The following is an 11,796-nucleotide window of genomic DNA, read 5'->3' as shown; positions in this document are numbered from 1 at the left end:
GTAAATGACGAAAACTTGTTGTAATGCCTTACATGGTGTTCCTACGTCGGAAGGGTCCTGTGAGGACATTATCTACAGCTACTCAGCTAGGCATGTTAGCCTATCAAAATTTCCTACAAACAAAATCATTCTCAATCTACATTAAACATTTTTTTTTTTGGTGAAAGAGAGGGGCAAGCCCCAAAACAAGCAAACATAGAATTCAGACACAAAAACAAAATAAAAACGAACAGAAACAAAAAAGGACAGAAAACAAGAAATAACACAGCTCGATCCAAGACTAGCTAGGCACGATCCTTCGGCACCAACCTTGCACGAGCTACTCCACATATATCCTCCAATAAAACGGCCCGAAGACCCCGGGGATTGCTTTAAATAGCACTATCTTTTGCTCAGAGTTAACACCATAATGTGCCGACCAATCCACAGCTTGATTGGCTTCCCCATAGCAGTGAGTTATAGTCACTTTCCACCCTTGACGAGAGATAAGTACTCTACATTTATGAACAATATGAATATAAAGGGGAGTGTAAAGGAATATCCTCCACCAAGAAACGCACCACTACCTCAGAATCCACTGTCGATTGCACCTGTTTATAACCAGAATTCCAAGCTATTGCTAGGCCTCGCTGCACACCAAGGAGCTCAGCTTTGGTATTTGAACAACTAACACAATGGGACGCAAACACTTCAAAAACTTCACCGTTAGCCCCTCGAATCAGACCACCTGCACCGGCTCTACCCGGGTTACCCTTGGAAGCCCCATCAATGTTAAGTCTTACCCATCCAACTCTAGGAAACTCCCAGCAAATAAAGACTTCCTTACACCTATTAGAATCAGTAGTTGTCAAAATCAGATGTTTGAATGTTAACCATTTTTTGTAGCAACTATATATTACTCTAACTTAGGTGAGTTCGTTTCAATGTTTTACCATGAATCAATCCATCCATACGTGTCATGGACAACTTGTTTAGCCGGTTACAAGTTTTCTGCGTTGTTTAAAATTGAAACCCACAAAGGTTGTAATATTTTGGGTAATCAAAATGTTAGAATTTAAAAACAATCGCTCATTAGGTTGTATTATTAATAGCAAATTTTCCTAAAATAAATAATATGAAATTTATTAAAAGAAACATAAGTTTATGTTTAACACTATGGATTGGACTGAAGACCGATAATTAGAATTTTAAGAACCGAAAATCGGACCAATTAATCTAGGACCGAACCTGGACTGGACGAAAGAATCGGTCCAAAACCCGGACCGGACTGCTTTGGATCGATTTAAGAATTTTTTTTTACAAAAATACTAAATTTTTAATAATGTTATGGAAAACACGAAAAAAAGTTAAGGAAAAACTATATTTAACGTCATTTTTACGTCTTTTTTGTATGCTTAGTACATAAAAACTTATAAAATTAAAGTTTTCTAAGCTTTTTAAGGATAATTTTAGCCATTATTTAAGGTTTCATGTATTTTTTTTAATAAAAAAATCGGTCGAATCCAAGACCGATTTTTATAGGGTTTTGGACCGGAACGAAGACCAGGAAAATGAATTTCAAGACCCGATATTCAGTCTGGTTCGGTTTGGATTCAGGGCTGGGGTGGTCCGGTCCATTTTTTCGGTCCGGACCAATTTATGAACACACCTAATAGAACCAATAGCAAAGGAGCCACAGTTCAGCGGCTAGCTAATGGCTAGCGGCTGCATAAACCAAGTTAAGAGAGGAGAAAGAGAGTCGTGTAAGATGAGGGGTCTAGGGAGAAAATTTTGAGGGTTTTGGCCTTATTCAAATTGCTTTGGAGATTTATGAACATGCTTATGAAGTTTTGTGTATATATAGGCACCTATAAACATATTAATATAAGGGTTTAAGTAATTATTACTCCGTATAACTTTGTCATTAATGATGAAAAAATCACATGGGCGGTTGGGCCTTAAACTAATATATATCTATGCTTTATATATTAAAATCGTTCCCAATATAAAATATAATATGAAGTTCTTTAAGCATTACAACATGCTACATCACCTCCACACATATGAATTATTATATTTGACATCTAAGCTTATACAAAGAGTTGAACTCGAGACCAACATGGAGTGTGTTCAATAAAGCATAGATAACTTTAACTTAAATCAAGGAGTCTATTTATATAGGAGTAATTTTTATCATTTTAAAACAACTATACTACAAATGTACAACATTTATTGTGTGTACACTTAATTATTATTATTTTTTTTTACACAAGTTCATAGTTTTCAAAACCCTCACCAACAACTCCATCATATCTAGTAATCCCCTTCTACTTCCATTATCAAATACAGCCAGACTCGTCTTTTATGGAGACATCTGGTTGCAAATTGTTGCCATGGCTCATAAAAGTGGGGTTGTGAATGTAAGACTGACATGTTATTAGTTTCTCCTTGTTTCGGTAATGTCTACTCCCTATTTGCAAATTAGATGACTTGGTTTGTTTATCATCATCTCAAACCAGTAGTTTAAAATATTTCCCAAAGAGCAAAGATTCAAACATCTCAACTCAGGTACAAATTGGTGGAATTACTCAAAGGGCAATCTTCGATCTCAAATTAAAGACTACGGAGTAGTATAAACTCAGGGGCACTCAATGACACTCGACAAACCATTGGTGAGATGGTACTTATTATTGAGTGTCTATAAGACAATGAACACTGCACATACATTACTCACTAGTTCTATCAATAGTCTCTTTGGGTCACAATATCATATGATTGCTTGTAACCACTCTTTCCTTTTTTTTTAAAAAAAAAAACCTAAATACGAAGTAAGAATCACATTCCATAGTTTATTATTAGGGTCGGGGCGTGCCCCCATTGATCTTCTAGATCAACAAATTCCGTTTAACTAGTGGTTACATGGTGAATTTCAGCAACAATATTAATTTTCTTTTATTTGTACTTAATATGTGTTAATTTCAAGCTGCTACTTCCGCCTTTTTCATTCGATCCCTCACCGACACCACCACTTCTTACAACAGCACCGATGTCTTCATCTTCTTCGTTTGTGCTCCTCCATTGAAGTTGTCTTGTGCTTCAATTTCACAGATGAAGTTTCTGAAATTTTTATTAAACCTCTCCCAATTGTAAGACCATCTCCAATGGTGAGACTCAAGTAATTATTTTTAAGGAGAGAAAGAGTATTTTTTGTAATGTATACCAATAAGTTGGTATCTAAACTTAGCAACTCCAAATAAAAGTTGTTAAGTTTAGATATTCAACTTTGAGTCTCATTTGACAAAAAGGGTGGACCTTTGTCAATATTCTATTATATTTTGTAATTTATTTAAGTTTTACCTTTTTTTTAATTATTTTTTTAATCTTATAATTATTGATGGGTCATAAATTAAAAGTGACAATTGTATATTTTAGAGAGTCTCGCCATTGAGAATTTAGACTTCATACAAGTTGCTAAATTGAGAAGTGAGTATGGTATCACCATTGGAGGTAAAAAAACAACTCAATTTGTATTTCAATACTTAAACTTGAGTTTCACCATTGGAGATGGTCTAAGGGATTGTTTGGATACACAAAGAAAATGGGGGAATGGAAATTCATGAGAATTTAAAAATGAATGAATTGTTTGATTAACAAAAAAAAGGGTAAATGAGGGAATTGCAAATTTATGGGAATTATGACTTCTCACAAAACATGAGAAGTTAATTACCCAACCTCCCATGATTTGCAACTTCCTTCATGTCAATCAAACAACGTTAGCAATTCTCATTAATTTGATGTAGGAATTTAATTCCCATGAAATACAAATTCTTATAGGAAGTAAATTCCTATAGCAACCAAACGACACCTCAATCCTTTGTTAATGATGTGAACCTTCTGTTAAATTATGTTATTGTTAAAATTACAGTTACCCAATATTTACATACGTAAATTAATAATTATACCATTAAATAAACAAATTCACAAAGATAAACTCGTATTTTCTCGTAGATTAGTACTAGATTAGTCCGTGCAATACACGGTAGTAATAATTTTTTTTTAATAATTAATTTGTGATATAATATAAATATGAGGCAACTCATTATAAAAAAAAATAATAAGAGGCAACTCATGTGGAATAAACAATACAATGTGCATAAGAAAAATGAAGTACTAAGGCCAAATTTATTAATATTAAAATTGAGAAAAAAAATTATTGTTTATTAGTGGTGTTTAAAAATTTTAAAAGAAGTATACATTATATTACAATTGCATGCTTTTCCCAATAAACTATACAACATACTTCCAAAAAATAAGTTAAGGAGAATAACAAAAAAAAAAAAAAAAAAAAACAAAAAAAAAAATTAAGATGATATCATATATTATTTTGGTGGAAATTTTTTTAATGACAGACATGTGTCAAAAATGACATTAGCATGTTTTATTTTAGTATAAGTTAATTTTTTTTTTTGAAGACTTTTAGTATTAGTTAATTAGTTAATACTCCGTAGAAGATTTAGGCCCCATTCTTTAGACCTGCTCTGCTCTGCTCAAATCAAATCTGCTCTGCTCTGCTCAAAAGAAATCTGCTCTGCTCTGCTTTAGGCCCCGTTCTTTAGACCTGCTCTGCTCTGCTCTACTCAAAAGAAATCTGCTCTGTTCTGCTCTATTTTCAAATAATAATTACTAATAATAATTAATATTCAATAATAATAATTATTTCAATATTCTACTTTTAATTTCAATCAATATTAATGTTTTATTATTATTTTTATGATTAATATTATTGTTGGTATTATTATTATTATTATTATTATTATTATTATTATTATTAATTTTTGTTATTATTATTAATTATTTTGATTATAAATTATTAATTATTATTATTATTTATTATTATTATTATTATTGTTGTTGTTGTTGTTGTTGTTGTTGTTGTTGTTGTTGTTAGGAAAATTATTATTGTTCCCTACAAATATTTTAAAAGAAACCTAGAAGTATTAAAATTATCATATAGTAGAAGATAATGAACTTGTAATATTTTATAATTTTATTATTTATAATATCCCACATCATAAATGAATTTGTTTATAAGAAAGTATTAAAATGGGGATCCTAAGAAAACTAAATTACATATTACAGTTATCATAGTTTTTTGTTATATAGAAAAAAGAGATTTGACTTGTCTTTGTTATAGGGAAGTTTACAAATTTTTTGGTAACGTAAATCTTCTATATATTATATTAAAAGACAAGCGCCTCAATGTGAGGATGACAAATGTCACTCTCTCATTGGTTTATCTTATGTATAAAATATATCTATATAATTACTGTTTACATATTCAAGCATAGTTATTTTTGTTAAACTTCAAACAATAAAAACAAGTTTCTATACATGCATAAGATTTTCATGATTTCCTAACATAAATATTGATTTATTTTTTTTATAATAAATATATACTTTCCAATGCTACAAATAATCCATAAAAGTCTTCCCAATCTTTATTTATAGTCAAGTTAAAGAATAATAACTAATTTGAAGCAATATGATTAAAGTGGCATAATTAAGGAAATAAATATTTCGTATTTTGAAAGGCTAATATTTTTTTATGAAAATTAAATAAAATCGATAGAATTTAGTTTGATGTCAATTATGGAATCAATACAAACATTTAAAAAAAATCAGATGTACAATAAAAATATTGTGCACCTATTATAAAAGCTACCCTGTAATGAATGAAAGTTATTTATGATTTATTGATAAAAGTTACCCAAAATAACTTACAAGTTATCCTAAATTCAATTCAAGTAATCGGATGAATACAAAAGTTTTTGATAAAGATACAAAATAGTGTAAAAATTACTTTTATCGTTTGTTGTACTCCTTGACAAATACTAAATGCTGAGTCGAAATATTGTCTTGGAAAAAAATACATAATCTTGAACATAAATTTAATTTTAATTGGCCTTTCATTTTCTATACAATGTCTTTTACAATGACCTTTTGTTTTTCTTGCATAAAAAAAAAATGAACCAATAACCAATCTAAACAAGAAGAATAAAAGTTAAATTGAATTAGACATTTGACGGAAAAGGGACAAATATAAAATGTTTTATAACTATTACTCGTGTTTTAAATTGTAATATTCGTAATAACAATGCTATTCCTTATGAATTTTTTTTTTAAAAAACTACATTTTAATTTAAAAATCGTGCATTTCTCATGTACTATACTAGATATACAATAATCATGTGCAATAATTTATGTTGTTTTATACATAAGGAAAATTTGCCAATTACTACCGCAAGTTAATACCACTTTGTAAATTACTACCGCAAATTAAAAAAGTTGTGAATTACTACCGCAAAAATTTTTAAGATGTTGCAATTACTTCCAAACCCCCATTAAACCCAACTACGACGTCATTATATCACTTTAACCCATGGTTAAAGCTCTTAACCATGGTCAAACATGGGTTAAAGCCCTTAACCATGACGTCATTATATCCCTAACCCATTTTCTTTTTTTTGGGGGCTGGTTAAACCCCTTAACCATGGTCAAACATGGGTTAAAGCCCTTAACCATGACGTCATTATATCCCTAACCCATTTTCTTTTTTGGGGGGCTGGTTAAAGCCCTTAACCATGGTCAAACATGGGTTAAAGGGATATAATGACGTCATAGTTGGGTTTGATGGGGGTTTGGTAGTAATCGCAACATCTTAAAAAAATTTACGGTAGTAATTCACAACTTTTTTAATTTGCGGTAGTAATTTACAAAGTGGTATTAACTTGTGGCAGTAATTGGCAAGTTATCCTATACATAATAATACTTTTAACTATAATAGTATGTGTATATATATAATATAATATTTTTTATAATATAAAAAAGTATATGTATATAATATAATATTTTATAACACGTGTCCTCCATACCAAGTGTAGTCCCAATCACCACTACACCAATTGGTTGTTGGTGTAGTGGTGACTGAGACTACACTAGGTAGGGAGGACCTGTGTTCGCTCTCCTGCAACAACAATCGGAAGGGGAATGGAACCTAATAACTTAGAACTGATCCTCAAATCTGAATTAGCCCAAAGGGTGAACCGGATATAACACCCAAAACTCAATGCATATATGACGGGAAATAACTTATCCTTTATCTATCTTATACAAAACTCCAAATTCAATTTTTTTTTTCAAAATATAATAATAACATTTGTAAATTTTTGTTAATATGAAAGATATAAACCTATCAAAATGTATATATAGTTAAATTGTTTAATAACTTATATCGAATGCGTAGTTTTATTAAAATTATTTGCATGTAATCATTAAATGTGTTGGATGTTGTGTAGCTATGCAATGTCCAAAACTTTAGTTGAGCGACTTTGATTTAGTGATTGTACGGTAAAAAGATATTAACTTCGATCTTGAAACCTAATAGTTTAATAAATTCTAAATAAAAAAATTAAAACAAAAGGAAATGAAAATAGTAAATGGCTTTAAATATTGAAATAAACATAACCTTTTAAATTAATTTAGCGAATTCAAGAGACAATTTTAAGGCTTTTAAAATTAAATGGGGGAAAATATATGTAAAAAGAACATTTTTAGATGTATAAATGTCCATGCACTATAATAAGAGTTTTGTTAACCTTTTTATAATTAAGGTAGGGATAAATCTTAGTAATATATACTCCGTATATTTTATTTATATATATAAAATTATCAGTATCCATACCTATATACGAAGTATTTGTGTTGTATACTATATTTAATCAGCTGTTGGTTATATATGTGACTATTATATAATATATAGTTTTTGGCACAATGGTTAACTTAGGAAAATATATGTTCTGGTAGGTCAAATATAAGGTTATTATTGTGTCTATAGATTTAATGAGTGCGACGGGTAAATAAAACATGTATATATTAGATTGATTGTAGCTACTGATGCGGATGATATGATAAGAAAATTTTAGTTTTTTCTCAACATGAGATATAAATAAATTAGTCCACTTCTTATATAGCTATGTGGAGTATTATTCAATTATTTTTCAATTAATAAAAGGAAATTTTGTAAATTACCACCTAAAAAAGTATCAATTTCTAAATAACCACCCATTAAAAATTTTATTTTAAATTACCACCCACCAAATTAATTTTTTGCGCAAATTACCACCTTTTTTTAAATTCCGGTGGAATTCAGATGTGTGGGGCCCACAGTCGTTACTTCCCTCCTAATTTTTTTCTTTTTTGTCGATTTCACTATTGTAAGCTATTAAAGACTACTCCTTCTCAACTCTCTCATTCAATTCTCTCTGCAAATCCACCTATCTCCATAATTTCTCACCCACTATTCAAATTAGGATCCTAAATTGCTGATTAACACCCTAAATTAGTTTTAGTTCACAAATAAAGGTACTCCTGTCTAATTGGGGTCTTGCTTGAAGCTTGATTGCGAATTGAAAGTAATTGCAATCACAATTTTCCCAGAATTAGCAGCAATTCAATGACAGAATACCAAAATTGAGTATTGTACATGAACCCTAATTAACTAAACACTCAATTTTCCCCAATTAAATTACAATAAGAAGCCTTCTTTGCGAAGAAAATCAACCCTAATCAACTAATCAACCAGTTTTCCCCAATTTAAGTACAATAAGAACCCTAAATTTAAAGAATGAAAGACTTTACCTGATGCGAATTCACCTATGAAGTTTCTTGAGGACGCTTCTGCAATTACAAGATGATATGATTGGGGTGAACTTTGTGGAATTTGGGGAGAATTTGCAGTATAAATCGCAAATTAGGGTAGGAGATATGTTATATAGGAAAAAATCGGGGGAATTCATTTGGGAAGCAAGAACGGAATTCATTTGGGAAGCAAGAACTAGCCGTTAGGAGGGCCCCACACATCTGAATTCCACTAGAATTTTAAAAAAGGTGGTAATTTGCGCAAAAAATTAATTTAGTGGGTGGTAATTTAAAATAAAATTTTTAACGGGTGGTTATTTAGAAATTGATACTTTTTTTGGGTGGTAATTTACAAAATTTCCTTAATAAAATAACATTATAAAAAATTAAAAGAAATTTAAATAACATAAAATACTATTTAAATAACGTTCCTTTAATTTTTTTTTATTGACCATTAGTAACCAAGTCCTTTAATAGTAAATGAATTACCTTTGTTTTTATATTTATTTTTCCTACGGGTTTAATAATTTGATTTATAAACCATGCATCCCACGGGCACTATGCTAGTTGGTTGACTAAATTGAAATGAAAATTATCATTTCATATTTCATATTTCATATTTCAATATTCCAAACTACTATGGGTAACACCTCTATGTTCCTATATAAAACAACATCTTAGTGTCATAATTTTCACACTCTAAATCAAGTTCCTACAATATTTTTCTCCTCATCTTTTCAATAGGTTGTTTGTCTATAATCTCCATCATAGGTAAATATTTCAACACTCTATGTCATTAATTTTATCATTTGTCCATTGTTTTTTATAGTGTAGGAAAATATACATTTATTTGATTTCATGAATTTAACAATTGACCTAATGCAAGTAACATCGATGAAAATGTAAAGCACAATTAATATTTTATCATTAGTTCATTTATTTCATGAGAATCCTTTTGATTATAATCCTAGTGCCAATTTAACATTAATGTCTATAATTTATGCATGAAATATTGATTCGAAAGTGCTCTTTATCATAGTGTAATGGCTGGTAGGGTAGCATGGTCCAAAGAATCTACGGAGATATTGTTGGACATATGCTTGGAGATGAAATAATTTGGATATTTAAAGCTTAATTGGGATAGAATAGTGAGTACTTTGATCGTAAAAAGTGGAAAGCAATTCAATACCAAACAAGTAACAAATCACACTAATAGAAAACAACTAAATAACGACGGAAATTTTCCGTCGGAAACACCCTGTTTTCCGTCGTCGGAAAACTCGTTTCCGACGGAATTCCGTCGGAACTAGTTGTCGGAAAACTATTCGTAGGAAAATGGGCTTTTTCCGACGGAATTTCCGTCGGAAACACTATTCCGACGGAATTTCTGACGGAATTCAGTCCGCCGGAAAATATTTTCAGGCCCGAGAAAGTCCGTCGCAAGTTTCCGACGGACTGAGTTTTGTCGATATGTTGCGACGGAAATTCCGTCGGAAAATTATTTTAAAAAAACAAAAAAAACGCCTCGCACCACCCCACCACCAGCCCACATCACCAGCAACCACCCTTCACCACCAGACGGCCAGACCCCACTGCACACCCTTTTCCCACCTTCAAACATCACCACCAACACCCACAGCAACCGTTTTCCCACCTTCAAACACCACCACCGACACCCAAATCAGCCACCAATCCACCTTCAAACACCGCCACCGACACCCACCCTAGCCCCTTCCCACCTTCAAACACCACCACTCCAAAAATAAACCCCAAAAAACACAAAATTTAGCAAAAAAAAAACCGAAAATAACCCATAATCGAAAATCAACCCAAAAATACGAAAATTGAGACAATAAAATCGAAAAACACCACACAAATAAATCAAAACCAATAGATCTACAAATTTAGCAAGAATTTCATAAAGAAAATTAAAAAAAAAAACGATAATTAAACCACAAAAATTATCCCAAACCACAAAAATTATCCCGAACCAAATCTCCATAAAATTTTTAAAACAAATCTCAAAAACCAAAAATACGTAAGAAAAAATTAACATACCTTGAATTTTACCAACAAATCCCCAAAATAGGCTCGAATTTGGGTTTTAAAGGTCAAATTCGACCATGAAAACTCTAGATCTAGAGTTTTCATGGTCGAATTTGACATGAAAAACCACTAATTTCTAGAAATCGGCGAGAAATCGACTTGAACACCACTATACACACTACCCATTGTCTTGAACACCACCACGAAGAACTAAAGAGAGAAAGAGAAGAGGAAAGAGAGAAAGAAGATGAGGCGCAACGAACAGCCAGCAGGGAGAAGAGGAAGGAGAGAGAAGAAGAGGATAGAGAAGAAGAGAAGAGGAGAGAGAAGAAGAGAAGAGGCGCATGCAACAGGAGAAGAGGGAGGAGAGAGAAGGAGGAGAAAAGAGAATGGAAACGGCAATGGAAACGGCTGAAGGAGAGAGAGGAGGAAATAAAGGTTTTAGGGTTTCTTCAAAGATGGGGTTTTTTTTTAAAAAAAAAATATACATTCCGACGGAATTTCCGTCGGTAATTTTCGACGGATTTAAATTCCGTCGGAAATGGTACTGTACGACGGAAAAATCCGTCGGAAAAGTAAAAATTTCCGACGGATTTATAAAAAATTTAATGGTGACTTTTACGACGGAATTTTGGGTCCGTCGGAACTATTCCGTCGCTATTTGCCTGTTTTCTAGTAGTGTCATTGGAATGATTTAAGGAATAAATTCAAAGTTTAGACTGAGATGGAACTCATTTGGACTGACCATAAATTTGATTCTATTACCGAGTGTCCTCTGATTGAACAAGATGATAAGTGGATGCTATTTGTGAAGTATGACATGTTTTAAACAAGTTTTTATTATTATTGGTACATTGTTGGTTACTTTATTAAATTCATTTTATCTAAATTAAATCTTGTTTTTGCAGAAACATAAAAATATACCTGTAATATTCCTTACGAAACCATTACCTCATGTATAGAAGATGCAAGCACTTTTTTCATGAGGGACAAATACCTTAATTAAAGGCCATAATTAATGTATCCATCGGTATTTTGTGAAGTCGTTACCTAGTTGAAAGGCGACATTTTAAA

This window comes from Chenopodium quinoa, unplaced genomic scaffold, assembly GCF_001683475.1.
Source record: "Chenopodium quinoa cultivar QQ74 unplaced genomic scaffold, ASM168347v1, whole genome shotgun sequence".
Classification (NCBI taxonomy): domain Eukaryota; kingdom Viridiplantae; phylum Streptophyta; class Magnoliopsida; order Caryophyllales; family Amaranthaceae; genus Chenopodium; species Chenopodium quinoa.
Note: the sequence above shows the minus strand (reverse complement) of the source record.